Raw genomic sequence first — 13,421 nt, forward strand, 5'->3', positions numbered from 1 at the left:
TGTGGGTTCCAAACATGAGAGGAACCACTGAAAGGAGAATCCTGCATATAAGGTTCTGGGGGCAGAAGGCTGGGTCATAGCATAATTTTGACACATGGAAGGTCTAAGAAACCCCATTTGGATGCAGGAAGCCCTAAAATGCCCTGAGCGGCTTAAATTATGCCAAGGCTCGGATCCACTTCCAGTGTGGGAAAGAAGGCAGGAGGAGAGGGACAAGCTGAAGACCCAGCTAGGGGGAGCACTGATCACTGATGCAAGCTTGGAAAACAGGTGTAGTAGATACATTCCTGAGACGCAATGTCAGGGGCCTCCACACAATCAAGTTAAGGTCCAAGAAAGGACTCCTTGTTCCAAGGGCCTGAGCAGAGAGACCCCCAGGGAGAGAGGCCTACTGAGAGGAGCATGGAGATAGGATACAGCCAGGATGAGGTTTGCAGGGGCCATAAGATGTGGTCAGGGGCTCAGAGGCAGAACTCAGAGATATGCCTCCACTGGGCTGGGGTCAGAAAGACCAGAATCAGCTTGGCTGGGGAGCCCAGAATATCTCTGTGTTGGCATGATCCCTAAATAGCCCAGGAACAGGGAAGCATTCTCTCCATTAGCAGGCTTATTTGCAGCCATCTGAATGGTTGGTGTCATGCCAACAAAATTAGGCACTGGTAAATCCCCCCTAGAACAAATCCCACAGGGCTCCCTGTTGTTTTCTTGTCATGGGGTTTGATTAAAAAGAACAGAAGTACTTCCTGACTGTTGCCTTCGAAGAGCCATAGTTTGGGTTCCTCTAGAAGGTAGCTCTGAGGCAAGGATTCAATAGGAAAAAGTTTATTTAGGATGTGATCCCAGGAAATAAATAGGAGAATGGGGAAGTGAGCGGGGGCAGGAAGGCAGGTAATACAGGTGCATTATTAAGCCAGTTACAATGGGGGCAACTGAAGCTCCGTCCTGGGAGCCAGTGTAGGACACCCATCCATCTCAGAGCTCTCCCACCCATGGGCAAAGGTGCTGGGCTGTTTATTTACTAATTTTCCCCAGGTATCGAGCGCTGCTGCCAGGATGGGGAGGGGAGTGTTGATTTCCTGGCACTCCCAGCCTGCCAGAAGAGGGGGCAGAGCAGGCTCTCTGGCAGAGAAATGTACAGCCAGTGGCTGGAGGGGAGGAGGGGGCTGGTGGGTACTCAAGTGGTCAGGGTCAAGGCTGTTGAAATGGACACCCAGTATCTCTGGAATGAATGAGGAAGTATGAAATATTAAAACCAGGCGAGAAGAGTGTGGTTTCATGCCTGCACTGCCCCACTCCTTTCTTCAGAGAGTGCCTGGGAGTGAGTGAGTGAGTGAGTGAGTGAGTGAGTGAGTGTGTGTGTGTGTGTGTGTGTGTGTGTGTGTGTGTGCGCGCGCGCGCGTGCGCAGTGGTTTTTCTTCAGGTGTTTGGAATGTTGGAGGAAAGACTAGGTGAGGGGAGGCTAAAAGGAGCTGCTACTTGCGGTTAGAAGAAACACTCAAAGAGCCCTGGGCTTTGTCTGCGTCTCTAAAGCGGACTGCACACACCTTGTTCTTCAACTAGCACTGTGACAAGCCCAGAGAGGCACTTAGGCAGGGATATTTATCCTTCAGGCAACAGACAAAGGTTCCAGGTAATCCCCAGCTGTGCTCTAAAGCCTCACTATTCAAAATGTGGTCCCCCAAACAACAGAAACCCAGAAATCTCTGGCCCCACCCCGGAGCTACAGAATCCACGCCTGCGTTTTAACAAGATCTCCAGGCGAACGATTTGTACATTTCAAAGGTGGTGCTGTAGATACTATCGGGGCTCTCTGCATAAAGATTACATCCAGCAAATGTGTCTCTTACGAAAATCAAGTGGAAGGTGTTTGTTCAATTTTAGCCTGTATTTGCTCCATCCAGTTTGTCGAATTAACTTCAGATTTGCTGAATGGAGTAAATGAATGCAATTTAGGACAAAGGGAGAGACTAGTGTCAACCTGCCTACTTGAGTGTAATCACAACAGAATGAAGCATACTTGAGTGTTTCAAAACCTCCTTCATTTACTTCATTCTTCCTCCTTTTTCCCCCCTTGCCAAAATTCTTAAGATATTTAAAAATGACATTTTTATATAGGTAGTTGGTAAAGGAATAAATGAGCATAGAAACAGGCTTTTATAAAAAAATTAAAGTAGAACAACTGATGCTAAAACTTAATTCAAGTTATGAATAAAAAGCCTCAACATTGTATATACCGGGGGTGCCAAAAATGTATATTCATGACTTGTGTTCATCTTTTGTTATCAGTATGTATTGAGTATTACAATTTTAATAGTTTTTTCCTTTCTTAGAATGTGTATACATTTTTTGGCACCCTCTGTAGATACAGATGTGTGAGTATGTCCAAAGGTGGTTACTAATCCTAATTACATTCACAGGAGAATTGAGAACTGTAAAAATAGAAATACATTTAAAGCATTTTAAGGGTGCAGAATGATACCACAAAATATGCCTCTTTGGCATAAGCATAATCTTGAAGTTGATTCTTTTTAAGAAACAGCAGACACAGGAGAAGCTCCAAAAACGGAGTCGAACTACCCTTTTGTAAGAGGCATTTACATTTATAAGGGAAATCTTCATTTCTCCCTCTCTGTACCAGGAAGAGGAGAATGACTAAATCTCTAGAAACTTATCAAAGGAGAAGGCTAGGACTTAACTCTGCATAACAACCTTACCCTGTTTTCTTCTTTTCCTGGTCACCTCCATAACTGACTCCCCCCACCCCCAACATCTTCTTTGTCTTTAGCTGGAGATGGTATTTAAGGTGGTGGCTTGGGCCATTTGGGGGAGTTTCTCAGTTTTCCTGGGTCTCTCCCATGTATACAGGAGGGATACATGTTATTGAACTTTATTGTTCTCCTGTTAATCCTTCTTTTATTGCAAAGGGGTCTCAGCCAAGAACCTAGAAAGATAGAGACATGACAACTAAATGCCTTAACAACCCTAGACTGGATCCTTTACTAACAGGAAAAAATGTTGTAAAGGATGTTATCAGGTCTATCATGAAAATTGGGATACAAATGACAGATTAGATAACAGTATTGTATCAATGTTAAATTTACTGAAGTTATAACAGTACTGTGGTTATGTAAGAGACTATTCTTATTCTTAGGAAATTCATACTGAAGCGCTTAGGAGTAAAGGCCATGATGCATGTAGCTTATCCTCATATGGTTCCGAAAAATATTATATTATGTGTGTGACCATCAGTGCAAATGATAAAGCAAGTGGGGTAAAGTGTTAACAATAGATGACTCGGGATAAAAGGTGTATGGGTATTCTCTGTACCATTTCTATTTTGCCACTTATTTGTAAAGTTTAAAATTATGTCCAAATAAAAAGTTTTTTAGAAAGAAAATGTATTCTTGAGAAGGCAGAGGATGAGGGGTGCAGAGCACAGAAAAGAAGTCAGTCTTTGACACATTGGGGAGGTTTCCCTCAGTATCTGTGCAAATGTGGGCATGTTAGGAGTTTGGGCGGTAAGACTATGAGGAGGTTCCTATCTAATGAGCCAGAGTCAGCAGCTGATACAGGAGAGAGGAAATAAAGGAAGGTGTATTATAAAATAGTTATTTCGGAGAATAGAAAAGCAAACCCACTATGCAAGTGTGGTAGGATTGCTGGGCACGGTTGAAAGTCCACTTGAGGTTTATTAAGGTCAGGAACTGGACCTAGACATCAGTATTTATTCTGAAAACTCCCCAAGTGATATGAGTGGGCTTTCAGAACTCCTGAACTAAGGCAGGGTTTCTCAACCTCAGCACAATGGACATTTGAACCAGATCATCATTTGTTGGGGAGTAAGTGGGGCAGGGAGGGAGGTCCTCTGCATTATAGGATGTTTAGCAACAACCCTGGCCTCTACCCACTAGATGCCAGTAGCACCCCTACCCCTGCCAGTCATGACAACCAAAAATGTCTCCAAACATTGCGTATGTCCCAGCAGGGGTGGGTAGGGCGGGGTGAGAAAAATCGGCCACAATTGAGAACCACTATGTTAAGGGAACAAAGACCATAAGCATTACATGTTTCTCAAGGTCAGGAATTGTGTATACTCCTTGTTGCTCTGAGCACTGTAGTTAAGAACACAGGCTCTGAAATCAGATGGTCTGTGTTCAAACCCCAGATCCACTACTTACCTTTTGTATGACTTTGGACAAGCTACTTGTGCCTCAGTTTCCTCATCTGTAACATGATGATAATGTAACATGCCTCAAGAGGTTGGAGGGCTAAGATGAGTTAATATATATAAAGCAGTAAGAGCAGTGCCTGCTCAATAAATATTACCTATTATCTGTCATTATTATCACAGAGTCAGAAATGTAGTGGCTACTAGATGTCTGTTGATAAATGAACTGCTTATATTAAAATATACTCCACATTTAACCTAGAGAAATTTCCACACTAAAATTCAACAGAAAGGCAGGATACATTGAATTTATCTTAAGATTAGTGCCTGATTTATTATCAATAAGACAAATAATAACAAGTGTTGGAGAGGCTGTAGAGAAAAAGAAACCCTCATACACTGCTGGTGGGAATGTAAATTGGTGCAGCCACTATGGAAAACAGTATGAAGGTGCCTCAAAAAATTAAAACTAGAACTACCATATGACCCAGCAATTCTCCTACTGGGCATCTACCTGAAAAATTTGAAGACATTTATTCGTACCACTATGTTCATTTCAGCATTATGCACAGTAGCCAAGACATGGAAACAACCCGTGTGTTTTGATGGATGATTGGATAAAGAAGAGGTGGTACATATACACAATGGAATACTACTCTGCCATAAGAAAAGATGAAATAGTGCCATTTGCAGCAACATAGATGGATCTTTTTAAAAAAATACTGTTTTTTAAATTGGGGAATTTTAAAAAATTGGGGATGGGAACAGCGCTGGGGAATTGGGGGAAGGGGAACAGACAAGTTGCTGTCCTTTCGTTCTTCAGTCTAGTTGTGGAGGACGTTGCTTCACTGGCCCAAGTTGGCACCATCATTGCGCTCTTCCCAGGTGAGGCAGATCAGTCGCCAGCTTCTGGACGGGCCGCTCATGGTGGCTGCTGGCTGCTCATGCTGGTTGCTGGCTACACACGGACCCGCTGCAGCAGAGGCAGCTCACGCCAGCTGTCAGCCAGCCCCACTGCACCCTACACAGTCGCAGGCGACTCAGGGCAGCCCAGCTCCAGGTTGAACTGTTGTTCAGCATCTTAGCTGTAGAGGGCAGTGTCACTGGCCCTCATATGTGGGATCCGAACCAGGGCCCTCTGGCGTCCCAAGCCAGCTCTTAACCAACGCGCCACTCGGCCGGCCCCATGGATGGATCTTGACAGTATTATGGTAAGTGAAATAAGTCAGACAGAAAAGGAGAAGAATCATATGATTTCATTCATGTGTGGGACATAAAACAGAAAGCAACAAATGAACAATCAAACAAAGAAAACTGAGCAAACTCATGACACAAACAAGAGAAGAGTGGTTACCAGAGGGAAGCGGGGTTGGGGAGAGGTAGAAAAAGGTAAAGGAAGTCAAATGTATGGTGACGGAAGGAAACTAAACTTTGGGTAATGAGCACACAATGCAATATACAGATGATGTATTATAATATTGTACACTTGAAACTTATGTAATCTTATTAACCAATGTTACCCCAACAAATTTAATTTTAAAAAAGGAAAATACAAAAAAAGATTAGTGCCTGATTTCTTCTAGATTCTAGGCACATTCATTCATCTCTTCGACAATTATTTATTGATCATCTACTATGTCCGACTGCTCTGGGTCCTGAGAATACAACAAACAGTGAGCAAGATATGCAAAGTCCTTGCCCTCTTGGAACTTATATTCTAGCAGGGGAAAAAAAAGACATGGAATCAGTAATCAAGTAATTAAATAGTATAACAGCAGATAATAGTGGTACAAAGAAAACAAAAGTGGGATGGACATTTATAGTGATAGGTGGAGAATGCTGTTCTGGAATGAGAGTTAGAGAAGGCCCAAATGAAGCAAGGGAACACGTTATGTGACTATCTGGTGAAATGGTACACAGGCTGGGAGGCAGGCAAATGCTTGGCTTGGGTGAGGAATAGCAAGAAGGCTGATGTGTTTGCAGAAATGTAAGAAGAATGGGTAAAGGCCATATAGGGCTTCACAGGCTACAGTGAGGATCTGGGGATTTATTCTAAGAGTGGTAGAGCTTATTAGAGGGTTTTGAGCAGTGCTTTTACAAGACTCCATTTACTGGCTATTCTGTGGGGTCATGGGTTGATGCCAGAAGGCTTGTTTAGAGGCTACACAGTCATTCAAGAGAGAAATGTGAATAGCTATGATTATCTGAGGGCATTATGAATGAACTCACTTTGCATCATAGCAGGACTTGATATAAAATGAATTGGTCCTGGACACAGTTCAGCAGTTTGGGAAGTTAGAAACTAAATGAACACTTTTATAAACCAGTGTTTTATGAAACAGTGGTCAAATCAATTTAGAGGGTCATGATCATCATTTTAAAATGAAATGGAACAGATGGAAGAGAATTGCAAATATCAGAATATACTGCACAAAGGAAAAATGCATAATACTTCATGAGATTCTGTTTGAGTTATATATAGCTATGTACATACTGGGTTGAAATATAAAATATACTTTTCACTATGAACGGTGGGCTGGAAAGTTTGAAAAACACTACAAAGCTATCTTATTTATACATAAGTAGGTTATAAACTGTCCCTTTATTCTCTCCCTCACTATTCTGACATCCCCCCAATAAGAGCATTATTAAAAAGCGCCAAAGGTAGTTTCTTCATAGTCTAAATAAAACAAATTGACTTATGCTAGCTACACTATCTTCTCCAGGGAGATAAAAATATGATCTTCCAAAGCTGGGAAGCCTGACTCACCTCTAAACTGTTAGACTTTTCAATAAAAACAAAATTCCAAGCAGAACAAGAAATTTTAAAACGAAACTTTAGACATTTAGAAGCTAAAAATGGAAAGAACCCTCCTGAGGTAATAAGGAAAACTACGAGAACTCTAGCAGCAAGCATAATTGATACCTAATCGTACAATATTAGAAGAATTCCCACCCAAATCAGTGCCCTAAAGTGAAGCCTAGCCACTAAGGCAAATAAAATGAGGAAAAACATTGGAGGAGGGGGTCCCTAAGTTATTGCCATCTGCAGATGTTTGATTGTCTACCTTGAAAATCCAAGAAAATTGACCAAAAAACCAAGAGAGCAAACAGAAGTTCAGTGACATGGCTTGGATACATGATAGGCCTACAAAAAAACGTTAGTTTTTGTATACAATAGTGTAGTAATTGTAAAATGAAAAGGGAAAAAAGGAAACAATTTCTAAAAGCAATAAAAATTATACACACAAAACAATCTAGGAATTCACCTTACAAAAATGTGTAAGACCTAAAATGTGGTATTGGAATAAAGATAGACATACAGATCAATGGAACAGAATAGAGCTCGAAAATAAACCCACATACATACAGTCAACTAATTGTGACAAAGGGGCCAAGGGGATACAATGGGGGGAAAGCACAGTCTTTTCAACAAATAGTGTTGGAACCACTGGCTATCTCTATGGAAAAAAAGTGGATCTTGAGCCATATGGAAATTAACTTGAGATGAAGTCATAAACCTATATATAAGTGATAAAACTATACAATGTCTAGAAGAAAGCATAGGAGAAAATCTTGGTAAATGCGAGGTTGACAAAGATTTATCAGACAGGTTACTAAAAATGCTATCCACAGAAGAAAAATAACCTGATAAATTAGACTTTATCAAAATTTAAAATTTCTGCTCTTCAAAAAAATAATTTTTAATTCCACTCATGTGCTGTATAAGTCAAATACAATAGTCAAATTTGTAGAAACAGAGTAGAATGGTGGTTGCCAGGGCCTGGGGGCGGAGTGTGTGTGTGTGTGTGTGTGTGTGTGTGTGTGTGTGTGTGTGTGTGTTGGGGGGAGGAATGGAGAGTTGCTGTTCAACAGGTAAAAAGTTTCATTTATGCAAAATTAGTAAGTTCTGGAGATCGGCTGTACAACACTGTCCTACACTTAATACTATATCGTACCCTTAAAAATCTGTTAAGGGAGCACATCTCATGTTAAATGGTGTTACCACATTTTCAAAAACTAAAGAAAATGAAAAGGCAAGCCACAGACTAAAAGAAAATATTGGCAATACATATACGAGTATCTGACAGAGCACTTGTAACCAGATGTATGATATATGAAGAACTCTTGTGATTCAATAAGACAAACAATACAGTAAAAAACAGGCATTTCATAAAAGACCGAAAAGCACATGAAAAGATGCTGAGCATCATTAGTCATCAGGGAAGCGCAAACTAAAACCACAAAGAGATGCCATCACAAACCCACTGGAATGGCTACAATAAAATAAACTGACAATGCCAAGCGCTGATGAGGATGTGAAGCAACGGGGACCTCTCATACACTGCTGGTGAGAGTGTGCAGTGGTGCAGCCACTTGGGAAAAGTTCGGCAGTTCTTATAAAGCTAAATTTACCAACACAATATAGCAATCCTACTTCTAGGGATTTACCCGAGTGAAATGAAAATCACGTTCACACAAAAAGCGGTATATGAATATTTATATTGGCCCTGTTCATAATCACAGAAAGTTGGAGAATGGATAAACAAAGTGGAATATTACTCAGTAACGAAAAGGAACAAGTTGTTGATTCCTCCAACAGGGATGAATCTCAAATGCATTATGCTAGGTGAAAGACGCCATACTCGGAAGGCTATATCACATGAATCCATTCACAGGACACTCTGGAAAAGACAAATTGATAGGGACAGAAAACAAATCAGTTTTCTGAGTGCTGGGAGGGGTTGACTACAAACGGTCAATAAAGAATTGTTTTGAGTGATGGAATTTTTCTCTATCTTCTAAAAAGGGTGAATGCTATTATAAATAAATTGTACCTCAATTTTAATTTTAACATGGAATCGACTCAAGAATTAAGTAGATTTATAAAATGGAAGCATTCATAGAGTCTTATTTGATTGAGGGAATTTATTTTATGATAATTTCCCCCAGATGTTTAGCCCATTTCTTAACTTCCAATACCTCCCCAGCTCATACTATACCCCCAAATAAGTTCCACATGAATTAAAGACCCACATATTATAAAAGCCATAAACATTTTAAAAGAAAATTTTTTTTTCTCTAATCTTGAGGTGGGAAGGCCTTTCTCAGTGGGGCATAGAAACCAGCTCTCAGGTTTTTACTAAAGGCAGAACCTCTCCTTTCTATTTTTGGAATTATTAACATTACAGAAACACATTCTCCCCACCCCCCTTTTTAAATTTAATGGTGCTCCTTCCAATTTGTAGCATGTATGTGAAAGAGACTTGGCACTCTCAGGCAGCAAAATGGGGGGAAAAAGTGTTTGTCAGTTTCATGTGAGCAGTGAAAGCACCAGGAACCTACATAGTGATGTCCTCCCCACCCCCCTAAGTCCCAAACCAGACTCAGCCACACCACAGCCCCCAGAGTGATCATGTCGGCCATGGAAAAGCAGCTTCTTTACTGGCTGTCCCTAACACCTGAGCAAACTCACTTTGCCATTTCTGGAAGGCTGTTCATGGTACCAAAAACATAGCGGCTCTCCTTTCCCTGCCAAACCTGCCAATGAAATTCCATTTCTCAGACGTTTTCTCCCTCTGCTGAACAAAATCATATCCATAATTAAAGTTCAATCTTTTGCTTTTCTGTGTTTCCAGCATTTTTTTTCTAGAAAAGCACACACACCTGGAATCAGTGGGTTTGGGGCAAGACTTATTCATGGAGAAAACACTGATGCTTGCCCTGCATTTCTTCAGTGTTTTTCAATAGTGAACTGTATTCTGTGACCCTTTTAATGAAAGTCACCTTGCAGGGATGTGGGAATGATAAAAGCAGAGGGAATCCGATCGGCCTGGCATCCCGCTGAGGCCCTGTAAAACAATACCCCTGGAATAGCTACAAAATTTGGCCACTTTTTGTTTTCTAGCTTTGCATTTGAGCTGTAAAAGCAGCCAAACCAAGCAATGTCGAGCTCATTTTAGATTTTAACTAAGCAAAACTTTGAGACACCAAAAAGGACTCCCGAAATCCTTTGGAAATAATACACACTTTTGTCACTTAGTTTACAAATTATTATGACATCAAACTTAATTGTATTGTTTATTAATAATGAAGCTCTTAATAAATTGTTTATTATTAATGTGAACAAAACAATAAATATTGACATACCATGTATAACTGAGATTATATTCATAGGCTTACCTCTTGAAATAGTTGAGAGAAATTGAGAAAGTGGGAAGAACTGCAACAACTAACTGGTGGTCTCTGCATAATAAACCTTCACTCTCCATCACCCACAAGCTCTGAACCCAGTTAGAAGAAATGGATCCTTTCTCTGCCTGTGGTGACTATTAGACAGGGTCAGCTACGTAATCCGTGGGGCCCAGTGCAAAATGAAAATGCGAGGCCCCTTGTTCAAAAATTAAGACTTTCCACAGCAGAGCATTAAACCAAATACAGTTTGCATGTCCATGAAACCAACTCTTCTATCAGATAATGTATTTGGCTAGTAACTGGTAAGAAAAGTAAAGCATTTCCCTACTAAATGAGTAGCAATCGTTTTCATGTGTGTGTTTGCGGGGAGAGGGGGAGGTGGGATTGTAAAGTCTTAGGACCACCTCTCCCAATCTCCCCCTTTTCCTAAGGTTTTCAGACTGTTGGACAAGAAGTACTTCCGTAGGGCCTGCCATATAAAGTGTGGTCCATGGAGCAGCAGCAGCATCGAAGAGCTTGTTAGAAACCAGACCGTCGAGCCCCACCCCAGACCCACTGAATCAGAACCTGCATTTTAACAAGATCCCCAGGGGATTCGTGTGGACGGAACATACAAAGAAGTGTCACCGTCGAAGCAGTCACGGAAAACCTCTTCCGCCTGCCTCATTTGGCTCTCGGGAGGCCCGTCAGCTCTCCTCCTCCTCATCTTATATATATCGTTCGGGAGCCTCGAAACGGCAAGCCCTGCTCGAAATGAGCGCTCACCCGAGACCTCCAGCCTCCCCCTTCCCCCATGTTCACCCCCCCGTGTCCCCCCTCCGCCCCGCGGCTCCGGGCTGCCGCTCCATCTCGCCGCGCCCGGGGCCACCTGTTCTGAGTCCCGCCAGGCGGTGCAGCGCCAAGGCTTCTCGGGCCCAGGGCGCGTTCGCACTCGGCAGGCTCCGCCGCACCCACTGCCTGGCGCGGTAAACTGAACCCCGCGAGTCGCGTTTCGAAGACGGACCGTGCGAACAAGACTCGAGGCTCCGTTTTCCCGACGGGTGGGAAGAGTTTGAGTCCATTTGAAGCTTTCAGATACATACGTCCCCACCTCTCCCCCCGGGGAACGCGTCGCAGGAGCCCCCTTTCCCACGGCGTGCACCCTACTGTCAAGGTGTCGGTCCCCGAAGCTCGGCCCTTTGCCTCTGCCTTTCAGGGCGGTCCCAGACCCGGGCTTAGAGCTGCAGCGGGCGGAGGGAGCGTTCGCCCCGCTGTCCCGTCTCCCTCCAGGTCCAGGCGCTGCGCCTGAGCCGCCCGCTCCCGTCGCCAGCTCCCCGGGCTGGGTCTCAGGAACCCAAGGGGATAGACCCATCCCGGCGCCACGCGCTTACCTGCCGGTCCCCAGCGACGGGCTGGCTGCTGGCGCCCTCCGGCCCTCCTTTTCCCCTTTCCCTCCAGCCGCGTCCCTCCTCCCGCCTCCCGCGGGCTGGGCGCCGCCCCCGCCGCTCCCGGATCGCTCTCCCTCCCGCTCTCCAGCTGCCCAGCGGCGTGGCGCGTCGAGCGCTCGGCTGCGGCGAGGCTGGGCGCGGAGGCTGGACGCGGAGGTGGGGAGCGGGCGGGGCGCTGAGGGAGGGGGCTGTGATTGAGCGGCGCCGCGGTCCGAAGTCTGGAGGGGATCTCCCGGCTGAAGGCGGGGAGAGAAGTGTGGGCCACGGGCGGGGAGGCCCACCCCACCCCTGCCAAGGCCCGTGCTGCGCTTCTAGACTCCCTGGACCGCTAGACCCTCGGATGTCCGGTGTCGCATCCCGCGTGCTTTCTCGGGGACCCCAACCTCCAGAACCTGCCGCTCACCTTCAGGGGTCGCCCTGGTATCCTGATGCCTGTCCCATCACTTTCAGCACCGTGCACTGTGATGGGTGGGAATCCCGAGGTCTTTCTGTCGCAATATACCTGATGCAGAGATCAGATGTCAGGCCACTTGGAGGGGGATTTGGAAAGATCGGTTAAAGAAAAACGTCCTGGGAAAGGATTCAGCTCCATGGTTACCTGGTGAAGGACACGTTACACCGGATACTCTGAAACTGGGATACCCAGCGCATTGCCTGCTGGATGAAGTCAGTTGTTCCTGGTCCCTCTACCTCTTCTGTCAGTCAGCATCTCCTCCCTCTGCATGTTTCACAGAATGAAAACTAGATCTGGATAAGACTGAAGGTCACCTAACCAGCTTGTCAAAGTACTCCGTGTTACAGATAGGAAAACAGAGGCCTAGAGGGGTCTTGGGTCTGTTCTACAACACGAATTAGTTGCAGAGATCAGGGGGGGAAAAAGCGCTATGAATTCCTCCTCTGGCTCCTTCTACTGTCCCCACAACCCCCTCCAGCCCTCCTCTTTATAGTCAAATAACTCCTATATTTGCAAAACGCTTTATCACTTTAAAAGCACCATTCTCTTTTGTTAAAGACTTCAGGAGAATATTCCATTTTTCTTTACCACCAAAACAAAATTCTAGATTCTGAATTGCATTCACTGCTCTGAGAGGATGCTTATAAAGTGCACATCTGCAGAGCACATCCTGGCAGACTCTGCCATATTAGACACAACAAGGGTGAGATATATACTCTGCTTCGCAGGAGGGGTTGAATTTGTTTTGCAAACACCAACTCATTAACACTCACAACATTCTGGCTGGATGAATGAATGGAACGTGTTTTCAGAGAAACTTTTGACTGGTTGGATTAAGGGGAATGGAGGTCAGAAAGCTCATCCAGGTTACATAACAAATTCAAGGTAGAATTATGATGAGGGGGAAAACTGTATATTTTAATAAAGAGATTCAGTGTTACTCCAAAGGGTTCAATTTAACCATTTGAATTAACACTTGCATATATTTGCCTTATTACAAAATAGGCTTCGTATTGTGTAGAGACCCCAGAACTCTCATACACTGCTAGTGGGAGTATAAATTGCTTCAAGCATTTTGGGAAACTATCTGGCAGAATCTATTAAAATTCAGCATCCAACTACCCTATGTCCAGCAATTCCTCTTCTAGGTGTATACTCAACAGAAACGAGTGCATAT

The 13,421-nt window shown here is 43.8% G+C and overlaps 1 protein-coding gene across 6 annotated transcripts in view; it reads right to left on the minus strand.

The window, feature by feature from the left end:
• ADGRG2 (adhesion G protein-coupled receptor G2) overlaps positions 1 to 11,809 on the minus strand; it is a 106,015-nt gene extending 94,206 nt beyond the window's left edge. For all 6 annotated transcript variants that reach the window (XM_019666841.1, XM_019666832.1, XM_019666825.1 and 3 more), the window contains exon 1: positions 11,734 to 11,809. The gene's annotated coding sequence lies outside the window, so the exon portion shown is untranslated. The remainder of the gene's footprint in view (positions 1 to 11,733) is intronic.
• Between the last annotated feature and the right edge of the window lie 1,612 nt (positions 11,810 to 13,421).

Source organism: Hipposideros armiger, unplaced genomic scaffold, assembly GCF_001890085.2.
Source record: "Hipposideros armiger isolate ML-2016 unplaced genomic scaffold, ASM189008v1 scaffold_13, whole genome shotgun sequence".
NCBI classification, from domain to species: Eukaryota; Metazoa; Chordata; class Mammalia; order Chiroptera; family Hipposideridae; genus Hipposideros; species Hipposideros armiger.